This window comes from Ambystoma mexicanum, chromosome 1p (genome assembly GCF_040938575.1).
Source record: "Ambystoma mexicanum isolate Mex_15411 chromosome 1p, UKY_AmexF1_1, whole genome shotgun sequence".
Taxonomy (NCBI): Eukaryota; Metazoa; Chordata; class Amphibia; order Caudata; family Ambystomatidae; genus Ambystoma; species Ambystoma mexicanum.
Genome location: NC_090921.1, coordinates 3,514,932 through 3,529,019, shown reverse-complemented (window position 1 = coordinate 3,529,019; position 14,088 = coordinate 3,514,932). Strand labels below are relative to the sequence as shown.

At 47.9% G+C, this 14,088-nt stretch overlaps 4 non-coding genes across 4 annotated transcripts; all 4 read right to left on the bottom strand.

Annotated features, from left to right (window-relative positions):
* Positions 1–762: 762 nt before the first annotated feature.
* TRNAI-AAU (transfer RNA isoleucine (anticodon AAU)) lies at positions 763–836 on the bottom strand. The gene has a single exon. It is a non-coding gene; the product is annotated as a tRNA-Ile (tRNA).
* A 3,506-nt stretch (positions 837–4,342) lies between these two features.
* Positions 4,343–4,416, bottom strand: TRNAI-AAU (transfer RNA isoleucine (anticodon AAU)). The gene has a single exon. It is a non-coding gene; the product is annotated as a tRNA-Ile (tRNA).
* A 3,501-nt stretch (positions 4,417–7,917) lies between these two features.
* TRNAI-AAU (transfer RNA isoleucine (anticodon AAU)) lies at positions 7,918–7,991 on the bottom strand. The gene has a single exon. It is a non-coding gene; the product is annotated as a tRNA-Ile (tRNA).
* A 3,503-nt stretch (positions 7,992–11,494) lies between these two features.
* On the bottom strand, positions 11,495–11,568 carry TRNAI-AAU (transfer RNA isoleucine (anticodon AAU)). The gene has a single exon. It is a non-coding gene; the product is annotated as a tRNA-Ile (tRNA).
* Between the last annotated feature and the right edge of the window lie 2,520 nt (positions 11,569–14,088).

Below are 14,088 nucleotides of genomic sequence, written 5' to 3'. Positions count from 1 at the left end.
GTTATCATTTGCCAGATGCCTTCTCCATTTACAGGAATTCTAATCAATTGCCTTTGCACTCACACATTTGCCGGGCATGGTTATCATTTGCACAGGTAATCAATCAGTTGCCATTCTTTGGCAATGACTGCCCAGGTCCCATAGCATTTGCCAGGATCAGAAGCTGGGCACGGCTAAGTGGGGCAGGGATGCTGCTGATAGGATATCCCAGCAGGTCCTTGACCTATTCCAAACAATGAGACCTTGTAGAGGAAACCAAGAGGAAAGATTGGTACACAGTGATTTGATTGATGGGGGGCCTGCAAAAAAGGGGGGATTCTCAGGGGGTGTCCAAAGTTTAAGTTACCCATGGCGGGCCAGAGGGGTGCTGTGCTGCGATGTTGGGCCCATCTCCTCCCCGCGGGTGATCCGACTCCCACAATTCAGAAGCCAGAAGACTCCTGAGATGTCAGCACACTGCAAACTTGGAGTGATGTTATCAATTTGGGATTGGTGGGAAATACCTGTGTTGCCACCGCCGGCTAAGAAGAGGAGGACCACGGATAGACTGCCTTCTTGCAGTCCTTTTGCTACAGCACTAGGACATGTAGTCATTTCAGGAGCCAAAGAACTGTTTTTGGCATTAGCCAGAGGACGTCTTTGCTTATATTGTGCTATTACTCAGAATTCCACATCGGCTTATTATTTTACAGATTAAATATTCGTCCAATGAGAGTTCTTCATTCATGACGCTCCAATTTTAAAAGGAAACTTAAAAAGGTGTGGCCAGTACGCGGATCGAACCCGCGACCTTGGCGTTATTAGCACCACGCTCTAACCAACTGAGCTAACTGGCCATTAATAGTCACGGTCACAGCAACAGCTACTAGCAGCCGCTGTCAGCAGAAAAATGTTCTTAGTACATACCTATTGAGCCCTTAGCGCCTACAGTCAGCACATGGGAAGGCGACTTGCAGCCCAGGAGACGCGCCTGACAAGATGGAGCAGGTGACATCTAGACCATTCTTTGGCATGCACTGGATAAGAGCATTTGCACAAGATGTCGTCTTTGGGCCAGTTACAACCACTTTTGGGAAGGCTTACTGCTGCCACGGACTGCGGCCAATATAGACTCCACGCTCGGGGCTACATTATGAGGGGCAGCTGTCCTGGCCAAGCCTCAATGCCTAATGACTATAGAGTTGCTCCATATATAGTACTAGTGCAATTTAGGTACTTTGCACCACAAAGTTACTTGCCACTTGGCTTACTTATAGCAACCTATTCTAAAGTCACTTCCAAGGTGACTCTAAGCAGTGCTTTAAGTGTGATTAGAAATTGAGGGGGGCTCTCGTTAGGGGGTGTGGCCTAGGCATGGGTGTGCTTAGTCCACGCCCCCATCAAGAGCCCCCCTCGCCTAAGAGGTGGGGGCTGCTAAAAGAAGCAGAGCTGGGATGCACTGGCATTATTACCTTTAATGCGCACAGCCCCTACTTTTAAACAAAAGAAGCGGCTAAGCGGACCAAAGGTGTGACCCCAGAATGCCACAGCACACACCCAGCAGGCAGCCTTTTCATTCAAGGAGCCACATGCTGCAATGCTTTACCACAGGCTCCTTGAATGAAAGTGATGCCTGCTGCTGATGGCTCTGTACTCTGAAACAGGAGGAGGTCTGAACTGCTCAGCTTGCCTTTTGTTTCTGAGTAAATAGCCATCAGCCAGCGTGAGTAGCGCAGGGGCTTCATGCTGGGTGATGGCTATTTACTCAGAAACAAAAGGAGGCCTGGCAGTCCAGCCCTCCTCCTGTTTCAGAGTACAGAGCCACCAGGCAGCCCGCACTGGACGGTTGCACCTGCTGCTTGCAGGTGACAGCACTTCGGTTTAGAAAAAAAGAAAAGGCAATTACTTTTTTTCTAATCCGTAGTGCTGACACCTGCAGGCAGCTTGTGTAACCGTGCAGCCGCTGCACGGGCGGCCTCAGATGTCAGCATGGCTGGGGCTAGTCGGGGGTGAGTCCCCGGCAGGGCCCCGGCTTAGGAGCCTTTTCTGGAGACTGCCGGATCTCGGCCCATGCTAGCCCCAGCCCACTTAAAGCTCTGCCTCTAAGTATCAAAGACTGATGATGCTCCTTGAAATGTCTTTTTTCCGGGAAGTCACTTCTGTCCGTGTATCTCACCAGGAACTGGATGTGTTGCCTGCAGGTTACATATCGATTGCTGTGGTAGGTGCATTAACCCACTAGGCGAGCTTATCAGGTGTCAAACCTGGGGCTTGCAAGACACACATGCACACAAACACATGCTGCAAAAAACTGGACTTCCTCTGAGGCATCAGGTTGAATGTTGGTGCATGTCCCTTCCTTCATCTAGTATTACTTCCATTGGCCAATGGCAACCATTTTCCACCCCAATGTTGAGGATATTTAGTTTCACAAAGAGAGATTAATCATTGGGGGTGCGAGGCATGTAAAATCTGGCCCAGCATTAAGTCTTTGTCTTCACCCTGGGGCGTATGTTGATATGGGCAGAGATGTCTCCTGCCACTGTACCCGGGGACGTCAGTTGGGGGTTGCTAGAGGTCGCATCTGCGACCTCTGAGGTCTCCCTTGCGACATCTGTGTTCTCCCTTGCAACCTCTTGAAAAAAGTTCTCTTTTTTTGTTTTTTTGGGGGGGTTTTGTAATGCAAGCTCCTAGGCTGTGGCCAGCACCATGTAGCTCTTTACTTCTGGAGTGGCTGGCTTTCTTGTTCAGGGCCGTTAAAAAAAATAAGAAAAATAAGAACAGGAGTGCCAAAAGTCTAACACTTTCAGCACTGACCCTAAATAAGAAAGAATAGGAATACCAAATAATGTGTCTTTCTGGAATGCTATACAATCATTGCTAGACTCATTAAAGGTTTATTTCAGGCACACTTCAGGGGGTGAGTCACTGATTTAGTCTGTTCTTAAACGCCTCAACTCAGCCTTTCATCTTTCTGAGGTCGATAAATGAGTACCAACACATGTTGGGTGATATTGGGTGTATATTTTTACAATATAAAGCGCTTAAGCGTAAGTGCTATATAATAACACATCATTATCATTTGGTCATGGACTTCTGCTTGCATTCACAGTAATTTGGGAATATGGGCCTATACACTCTGATCTTAACAATACATATGGCAATCCATTCTTGTATGAAATGTACATCACATTATGTACATCACACTATAGTGATATTGTAACCATATTTTTCGTGGTGTACAATGCTATGTGATGCCACTTGCTGTTTCGTCAACGGGTGAAAGGTTGTGTTCCATCGCTTCCTGCGATATCACTTCAGGGTGGGGTCAAATGACATCACTTCCTGTGATGTCATCAGGGGGTCAAGGGTCGTGTGATTTCACTTCCGCTACCCCTGGCATTTTGGTGAAATGACGTCCCTTTGGGGTTGCTGCCTGTTAATGATTGTTTAAACACTCACTCTCTGCTCTCAAAGCTGTGAGATTTGTTGTGCTCTTGCTTACTCCCATTCCAAGCCGCTTCTACCCCGCCGTACTGAGCATCGTTGCGCAGTCATGCCTCCTGCCTGCAACATTTTCAGTTGAGTGGGTGACAGCCCTGTTATCATTTGCCAGATGCCTTCTCCATTTACAGGAATTCTAATCAATTGCCTTTGCACTCACACATTTGCCGGGCATGGTTATCATTTGCACAGGTAATCAATCAGTTGCCATTCTTTGGCAATGACTGCCCAGGTCCCATAGCATTTGCCAGGATCAGAAGCTGGGCACGGCTAAGTGGGGCAGGGATGCTGCTGATAGGATATCCCAGCAGGTCCTTGACCTATTCCAAACAATGAGACCTTGTAGAGGAAACCAAGAGGAAAGATTGGTACACAGCGATTTGATTGATGGGGGGCCTGCAAAAAAGGGGGGATTCTCAGGGGGTGTCCAAAGTTTAAGTTACCCATGGCGGGCCAGAGGGGTGCTGTGCTGCGATGTTGGGCCCATCTCCTCCCCGCGGGTGATCCGACTCCCACAATTCATAAGCCAGAAGACTCCTGAGATGTCAGCACACTGCAAACTTGGAGTGATGTTATCAATTTGGGACTGGTGGGAAATACCTGTGTTGCCACCGCCGGCTAAGAAGAGGAGGACCACGGATAGACTGCCTTCTTGCAGTCCTTTTGCTACAGCACTAGGACATGTAGTCATTTCAGGAGCCAAAGAACTGTTTTTGGCATTAGCCAGAGGACGTCTTTGCTTATATTGTGCTATTACTCAGAATTCCACATCGGCTTATTATTTTACAGATTAAATATTCGTCCAATGAGAGTTCTTCATTCATGACGCTCCAATTTTAAAAGGAAACTTAAAAAGGTGTGGCCAGTACGGGGATCGAACCCGCGACCTTGGCGTTATTAGCACCACGCTCTAACCAACTGGGCTAACCGGCCATTAATAGTCACGGTCACAGCAACAGCTACTAGCAGCCGCTGTCAGCAGAAAAATGTTCTTAGTACATACCTATTGAGCCCTTAGCGCCTACAGTCAGCACATGGAAAGCGACTTGCAGCCCAGGAGACGCGCCTGACAAGATGGAGCAGGTGACATCTAGACCATTCTTTGGCTTGCACTGGATAAGAGCATTTGCACAAGATGTCGTCTTTGGGCCAGTTACAACCACTTTTGGGAAGGCTTACTGCTGCCACGGACTGCGGCCAATATAGACTCCACGCTCGGGGCTACATTATGAGGGGCAGCTGTCCTGGCCAAGCCTCAATGCCTAATGACTATAGAGTTGCTCCATATATAGTACTAGTGCAATTTAGGTACTTTGCACCACAAAGTTACTTGCCACTTGGCTTACTTATAGCAACCTATTCTAAAGTCACTTCCAAGGTGACTCAAAGCAGTGCTTTAAGTGTGATTAGAAATTGAGGGGGGCTCTCGTTAGGGGGTGTGGCCTAGGCATGGGTGTGCTTAGTCCACGCCCCCATCAAGAGCCCCCCTCGCCTAAGAGGTGGGGGCTGCTAAAAGAAGCAGAGCTGGGATGCACTGGCATTATTACCTTTAATGCGCACAGCCCCTACTTTTAAACAAAAGAAGCGGCTAAGCGGAGCAAAGGTGTGACCCCAGAATGCCACAGCACACACCCAGCAGGCAGCCTTTTCATTCAAGGAGCCACATGCTGCAATGCTTTACCACAGGCTCCTTGAATGAAAGTGATGCCTGCTGCTGATGGCTCTGTACTCTGAAACAGGAGGAGGTCTGAACTGCTCAGCTTGCCTTTTGTTTCTGAGTAAATAGCCATCAGCCAGCGTGAGTAGCGCAGGGGCTTCATGCTGGGTGATGGCTATTTACTCAGAAACAAAAGGAGGCCTGGCAGTCCAGCCCTCCTCCTGTTTCAGAGTACAGAGCCACCAGGCAGCCCGCACTGGACGGTTGCACCTGCTGCTTGCAGGTGACAGCACTTCGGTTTAGAAAAAAAGAAAAGGCAATTACTTTTTTTCTAATCCGTAGTGCTGACACCTGCAGGCAGCTTGTGTAACCGTGCAGCCGCTGCACGGGCGGCCTCAGATGTCAGCATGGCTGGGGCTAGTCGGGGGTGAGTCCCCGGCAGGGCCCCGGCTTAGGAGCCTTTTCTGGAGACTGCCGGATCTCGGCCCATGCTAGCCCCAGCCCACTTAAAGCTCTGCCTCTAAGTATCAAAGACTGATGATGCTCCTTGAAATGTCTTTTTTCCGGGAAGTCACTTCTGTCCGTGTATCTCACCAGGAACTGGATGTGTTGCCTGCAGGTTACATATCGATTGCTGTGGTAGGTGCATTAACCCACTAGGCGAGCTTATCAGGTGTCAAACCTGGGACTTGCAAGACACACATGCACACAAACACATGCTGCAAAAAACTGGACTTCCTCTGAGGCATCAGGTTGAATGTTGGTGCATGTCCCTTCCTTCATCTAGTATTACTTCCATTGGCCAATAGCAACCATTTTCCACCCCAATGTTGAGGATATTTAGTTTCACAAAGAGAGATTAATCATTGGGGGTGCGAGGCATGTAAAATCTGGCCCAGCATTAAGTCTTTGTCTTCACCCTGGGGCGTATGTTGATATGGGCAGAGATGTCTCCTGCCACTGTACCCGGGGACGTCAGTTGGGGGTTGCTAGAGGTCGCATCTGCGACCTCTGAGGTCTCCCTTGCGACATCTGTGTTCTCCCTTGCAACCTCTTGAAAAAAGCTCTCTTTTTTTGTTTTTTTGGGGGGGTTTTGTAATGCAAGCTCCTAGGCTGTGGCCAGCACCATGTAGCTCTTTACTTCTGGAGTGGCTGGCTTTCTTGTTCAGGGCCGTTAAAAAAAATAAGAAAAATAAGAACAGGAGTGCCAAAAGTCTAACACTTTCAGCACTGACCCTAAATAAGAAAGAATAGGAATACCAAATAATGTGTCTTTCTGGAATGCTATACAATCATTGATAGACTCATTAAAGGTTTATTTCAGGCACACTTCAGGGGGTGAGTCACTGATTTAGTCTGTTCTTAAACGCCTCAACTCAGCCTTTCATCTTTCTGAGGTCGATAAATGAGTACCAACACATGTTGGGTGATATTGGGTGTATATTTTTACAATATAAAGCGCTTAAGCGTAAGTGCTATATAATAACACATCATTATCATTTGGTCATGGACTTCTGCTTGCATTCACAGTAATTTGGGAATATGGGCCTATACACTCTGATCTTAACAATACATATGGCGATCCATTCTTGTATGAAATGTACATCACATTATGTACATCACACTATAGTGATATTGTAACCATATTTTTCGTGGTGCACAATGCTATGTGATGCCACTTGCTGTTTCGTCAACGGGTGAAAGGTTGTGTTCCATCGCTTCCTGCGATATCACTTCAGGGTGGGGTCAAATGACATCACTTCCTGTGATGTCATCAGGGGGTCAAGGGTCGTGTGATGTCACTTCCGCTACCCCTGGCATTTTGGTGAAATGACATCCCTTTGGTGTTGCTGCCTGTTAATGATTGCTTAAACACTCTCTGCTCTCAAAGCCGTGAGATTTGTTGTGCTCTTGCTTACTCCCATTCCAAGCCGCTTCTACCCCGCCGTACTGAGCATCGTTGCGCAGTCATGCCTCCTGCCTGCAACATTTTCAGTTGAGTGGGTGACAGCCCTGTTATCATTTGCCAGATGCCTTCTCCATTTACAGGAATTGTAATCAATTGCCTTTGCACTCACACATTTGCCGGGCATGGTTATCATTTGCACAGGTAATCAATCAGTTGCCATTCTTTGGCAATGACTGCCCAGGTCCCATAGCATTTGCCAGGATCAGAAGCTGGGCACGGCTAAGTGGGGCAGGGATGCTGCTGATAGGATATCCCAGCAGGTCCTTGACCTATTCCAAACAATGAGACCTTGTAGAGGAAACCAAGAGGAAAGATTGGTACACAGCGATTTGATTGATGGGGGGCCTGCAAAAAGGGGGGATTCTCAGGGGGTGTCCAAAGTTTAAGTTACACATGGCGGGCCAGAGGGGTGCTGTGCTGCGATGTTGGGCCCATCTCCTCCCCGCAGAGTGATCCGACTCCCCCAATTCAGAAGCCAGAAGACTCCTGAGATGTCAGCACACTGCAAAGTTGGAGTGATGTTATCAATTTGGGACTGGCGGGAAATACCTGTGCTGCCACCGCCGGCTAAGAAGAGGAGGACCACGGATAGACTGCCTTCTTGCAGTCCTTTTACTACAGCACTAGGACATGTAGTCATTTCAGGAGCCAAAGAACTGTTTTTGGCATTAGCCAGAGGACGTCTTTGCTTATATTGTGCTATTACTCAGAATTCCACATCGGCTTATTATTTTACAGATTTCATATTCGTCCAATGAGAGTTCTTCATTCATGACGCTCCAATTTTAAAAGGAAACTTAAAAAGGTGTGGCCAGTACGGGGATCGAACCCGCGACCTTGGCGTTATTAGCACCACGCTCTAACCAACTGAGCTAACCGGCCATTAATACTCACGGTCACAGCAACAGCTACTAGCAGCCACTGTCAGTAGAAAAATGTTCTTAGTACATTCCTATTGAGCCCTTAGCGCCTACAGTTAGCACATGGGAAGGCGACTTGCAGCCCATGAGACGCGCCTGACAAGATGGAGCAGGTGATATCTAGACCATTCTTTGGCATGCACTGAATAAGAGCATTTGCACAAGATGTCGTCTTTGGGCCAGTTACAACCACTTTTGGGAAGGCTTACTGCTGCCACGGACTGCTGCCATTATAGACTCCACGCTCGAGGCTACATTATGAGGGGCAGCTGTCCTGGCCAAGCCTCAATGCCTAATGACTATAGAGTTGCTCCATATATAATACTAGTCCAATTTAGGTATTTTGCACCACAAAGTTATTTGCCACTTGGCTTACTTATGGCAACCTATTCTAAAGTCACTTCCAAGGTGACTCTAAGCAGTGCTTTAAGTGGGATTAGAAATTGAGGGGGGCTCTCGTTAGGGGGCGTGGCCTAGGCATGGGTGTGCTTAGTCCACGCCCCCATCAAGAACCCCCCTCACCTAAGAGTTGGGGGCTGCTAAAAGAAGCAGATCTGGGATACACTGGCATTATTACCTTTAATGCGCACAGCCCCTCCTTTTAAACAAAAGAAGCGGCTAAGCGGAGCAAAGGTGTGACCCCAGAATGCCACAGCACACACCCAGCAGGCAGCCTTTTCCTTCAAGGAGCCACATGCTGCAATGCTTTACCACAGGCTCCTTGAATGAAAGTGATGCCTGCTGCTGATGGCTCTGTACTCTGAAACAGGAGGAGGTCTGAACTGCCCAGCTTGCCTTTTGTTTCTGAGTAAATAGCCATCAGCCAGCGTGAGTAGCGCAGGGGCTTCATGCTGGGTGATGGCTATTTACTCAGAAACAAAAGGAGGCCTGGCAGTCCAGCCCTCCTCCTGTTTCAGAGTACAGAGCCACCAGGCAGCCCGCACTGGACGGTTGCACCTGCTGCTTGCAGGTGACAGCACTTCGGTTTAGAAAAAAAGAAAAGGCAATTACTTTTTTTCTAATCCGTAGTGCTGACACCTGCAGGCAGCTTGTGTAACCGTGCAGCCGCTGCACGGGCGGCCTCAGATGTCAGCATGGCTGGGGCTAGTCGGGGGTGAGTCCCCGGCAGGGCCCCGGTTTAGGAGCCTTTTCTGGAGACTGCCGGATCTCGGCCCATGCTAGCCCCAGCCCACTTAAAGCTCTGCCTCTAAGTATCAAAGACTGATGATGCTCCTTGAAATGTCTTTTTTCCGGGAAGTCACTTCTGTCCGTGTATCTCACCAGGAACTGGATGTGTTGCCTGCAGGTTACATATCGATTGCTGTGGTAGGTGCATTAACCCACTAGGCGAGCTTATCAGGTGTCAAACCTGGGACTTGCAAGACACACATGCACACAAACACATGCTGCAAAAAACTGGACTTCCTCTGAGGCATCAGGTTGAATGTTGGTGCATGTCCCTTCCTTCATCTAGTATTACTTCCATTGGCCAATGGCAACCATTTTCCACCCCAATGTTGAGGATATTTAGTTTCACAAAGAGAGATTAATCATTGGGGGTGCGAGGCATGTAAAATCTGGCCCAGCATTAAGTCTTTGTCTTCACCCTGGGGCGTATGTTGATATGGGCAGAGATGTCTCCTGCCACTGTACCCGGGGACGTCAGTTGGGGGTTGCTAGAGGTCGCATCTGCGACCTCTGAGGTCTCCCTTGCGACATCTGTGTTCTCCCTTGCAACCTCTTGAAAAAAGTTCTCTTTTTTTGTTTTTTTGGGGGGGTTTTGTAATGCAAGCTCCTAGGCTGTGGCCAGCACCATGTAGCTCTTTACTTCTGGAGTGGCTGGCTTTCTTGTTCAGGGCCGTTAAAAAAAATAAGAAAAATAAGAACAGGAGTGCCAAAAGTCTAACACTTTCAGCACTGACCCTAAATAAGAAAGAATAGGAATACCAAATAATGTGTCTTTCTGGAATGCTATACAATCATTGCTAGACTCATTAAAGGTTTATTCCAGGCACACTTCAGGGGGTGAGTCACTGATTTAGTCTGTTCTTAAACGCCTCAACTCAGCCTTTCATCTTTCTGAGGTTGATAAATGAGTACCAACACATGTTGGGTGATATTGGGTGTATATTTTTACAATATAAAGCGCTTAAGCGTAAGTGCTATATAATAACACATCATTATCATTTGGTCATGGACTTCTGCTTGCATTCACAGTAATTTGGGAATATGGGCCTATACACTCTGATCTTAACAATACATATGGCGTTCCATTCTTGTATGAAATGTACATCACATTATGTACATCACACTATAGTGATATTGTAACCATATTTTTCGTGGTGTACAATGCTATGTGATGCCACTTGCTGTTTCGTCAACGGGTGAAAGGTTGTGTTCCATCGCTTCCTGCGATATCACTTCAGGGTGGGGTCAAATGACATCACTTCCTGTGATGTCATCAGGGGGTCAAGGGTCGTGTGATGTCACTTCCGCTACCCCTGGCATTTTGGTGAAATGACGTCCCTTTGGTGTTGCTGCCTGTTAATGATTGCTTAAACACTCTCTCCTCTCAAAGCTGTGAGATTTGTTGTGCTCTTGCTTACTCCCATTCCAAGCCGCTTCTACCCCGCCGTACTGAGCATTGTTGCGCAGTCATGCCTCCTGCCTGCAACATTTTCAGTTGAGTGGGTGACAGCCCTGTTATCATTTGCCAGATGCCTTCTCCATTTACAGGAATTGTAATCAATTGCCTTTGCACTCACACATTTGCCGGGCATGGTTATCATTTGCACAGGTAATCAATCAGTTGCCATTCTTTGGCAATGACTGCCCAGGTCCCATAGCATTTGCCAGGATCAGAAGCTGGGCACGGCTAAGTGGGGCAGGGATGCTGCTGATAGGATATCCCAGCAGGTCCTTGACCTATTCCAAACAATGAGACCTTGTAGAGGAAACCAAGAGGAAAGATTGGTACACAGCGATTTGATTGATGGGGGGCCTGCAAAAAAGGGGGGATTCTCAGGGGGTGTCCAAAGTTTAAGTTACCCATGGCGGGCCAGAGGGGTGCTGTGCTGCGATGTTGGGCCCATCTCCTCCCCGCAGGGTGATCCGACTCCCACAATTCAGAAGCCAGAAGACTCCTGAGATGTCAGCACACTGCAAACTTGGAGTGATGTTATCAATTTGGGACTGGCGGGAAATACCTGTGCTGCCACCGCCAGCTAAGAAGAGGAGGACCACGGATAGACTGCCTTCTTGCAGTCCTTTTGCTACAGCACTAGGACATGTAGTCATTTCAGGAGCCAAAGAACTGTTTTTGGCATTAGCCAGAGGACGTCTTTGCTTATATTGTGCTATTACTCAGAATTCCACATCGGCTTATTATTTTACAGATTTCATATTCGTCCAATGAGAGTTCTTCATTCATGACGCTCCAATTTTAAAAGGAAACTTAAAAGGGTGTGGCCAGTACGGGGATCGAACCCGCGACCTTGGCGTTATTAGCACCACACTCTAACCAACTGAGCTAACCGGCCATTAATACTCACGGTCACAGCAACAGCTACTAGCAGCCGCTGTCAGCAGAAAAATGTTCTTAGTACATTCCTATTGAGCCCTTAGCGCCTACAGTCAGCACATGGGAAGGCGACTTGCAGCCCATGAGACGCGCCTGACAAGATGGAGCAGGTGACATCTAGACCATTCTTTGGCATGCACTGGATAAGAGCATTTGCACAAGATGTCGTCTTTGGGCCAGTTACAACCACTTTTGGGAAGGCTTACTGCTGCCACGGACTGCTGCTATTATAGACTCCACGCTCGAGGCTACATTATGAGGGGCAGCTGTCCTGGCCAAGCCTCAATGCCTAATGACTATAGAGTTGCTCCATATATAATACTAGTCCAATTTAGGTATTTTGCACCACAAAGTTATTTGCCACTTGGCTTACTTATGGCAACCTATTCTAAAGTCACTTCCAAGGTGACTCTAAGCAGTGCTTTAAGTGGGATTAGAAATTGAGGGGGGCTCTCGTTAGGGGACGTGGCCTAGGCATGGGTGTGCTTAGTCCACGCCCCCATCAAGAACCCCCCTCACCTAAGAGTTGGGGGCTGCTAAAAGAAGCAGAGCTGGGATGCACTGGCATTATTACCTTTAATGCGCACAGCCCCTACTTTTAAACAAAAGAAGCGGCTAAGCGGACCAAAGGTGTGACCCCAGAATGCCACAGCACACACCCAGCAGGCAGCCTTTTCATTCAAGGAGCCACATGCTGCAATGCTTTACCACAGGCTCCTTGAATGAAAGTGATGCCTGCTGCTGATGGCTCTGTACTCTGAAACAGGAGGAGGTCTGAACTGCTCAGCTTGCCTTTTGTTTCTGAGTAAATAGCCATCAGCCAGCGTGAGTAGCGCAGGGGCTTCATGCTGGGTGATGGCTATTTACTCAGAAACAAAAGGAGGCCTGGCAGTCCAGCCCTCCTCCTGTTTCAGAGTACAGAGCCACCAGGCAGCCCGCACTGGACGGTTGCACCTGCTGCTTGCAGGTGACAGCACTTCGGTTTAGAAAAAAAGAAAAGGCAATTACTTTTTTTCTAATCCGTAGTGCTGACACCTGCAGGCAGCTTGTGTAACCGTGCAGCCGCTGCACGGGCGGCCTCAGATGTCAGCATGGCTGGGGCTAGTCGGGGGTGAGTCCCCGGCAGGGCCCCGGCTTAGGAGCCTTTTCTGGAGACTGCCGGATCTCGGCCCATGCTAGCCCCAGCCCACTTAAAGCTCTGCCTCTAAGTATCAAAGACTGATGATGCTCCTTGAAATGTCTTTTTTCCGGGAAGTCACTTCTGTCCGTGTATCTCACCAGGAACTGGATGTGTTGCCTGCAGGTTACATATCGATTGCTGTGGTAGGTGCATTAACCCACTAGGCGAGCTTATCAGGTGTCAAACCTGGGGCTTGCAAGACACACATGCACACAAACACATGCTGCAAAAAACTGGACTTCCTCTGAGGCATCAGGTTGAATGTTGGTGCATGTCCCTTCCTTCATCTAGTATTACTTCCATTGGCCAATGGCAACCATTTTCCACCCCAATGTTGAGGATATTTAGTTTCACAAAGAGAGATTAATCATTGGGGGTGCGAGGCATGTAAAATCTGGCCCAGCATTAAGTCTTTGTCTTCACCCTGGGGCGTATGTTGATATGGGCAGAGATGTCTCCTGCCACTGTACCCGGGGACGTCAGTTGGGGGTTGCTAGAGGTCGCATCTGCGACCTCTGAGGTCTCCCTTGCGACATCTGTGTTCTCCCTTGCAACCTCTTGAAAAAAGTTCTCTTTTTTTGTTTTTTTGGGGGGGTTTTGTAATGCAAGCTCCTAGGCTGTGGCCAGCACCATGTAGCTCTTTACTTCTGGAGTGGCTGGCTTTCTTGTTCAGGGCCGTTAAAAAAAATAAGAAAAATAAGAACAGGAGTGCCAAAAGTCTAACACTTTCAGCACTGACCCTAAATAAGAAAGAATAGGAATACCAAATAATGTGTCTTTCTGGAATGCTATACAATCATTGCTAGACTCATTAAAGGTTTATTTCAGGCACACTTCAGGGGGTGAGTCACTGATTTAGTCTGTTCTTAAACGCCTCAACTCAGCCTTTCATCTTTCTGAGGTCGATAAATGAGTACCAACACATGTTGGGTGATATTGGGTGTATATTTTTACAATATAAAGCGCTTAAGCGTAAGTGCTATATAATAACACATCATTATCATTTGGTCATGGACTTCTGCTTGCATTCACAGTAATTTGGGAATATGGGCCTATACACTCTGATCTTAACAATACATATGGCAATCCATTCTTGTATGAAATGTACATCACATTATGTACATCACACTATAGTGATATTGTAACCATATTTTTCGTGGTGTACAATGCTATGTGATGCCACTTGCTGTTTCGTCAACGGGTGAAAGGTTGTGTTCCATCGCTTCCTGCGATATCACTTCAGGGTGGGGTCAAATGACATCACTTCCTGTGATGTCATCAGGGGGTCAAGGGTCGTGT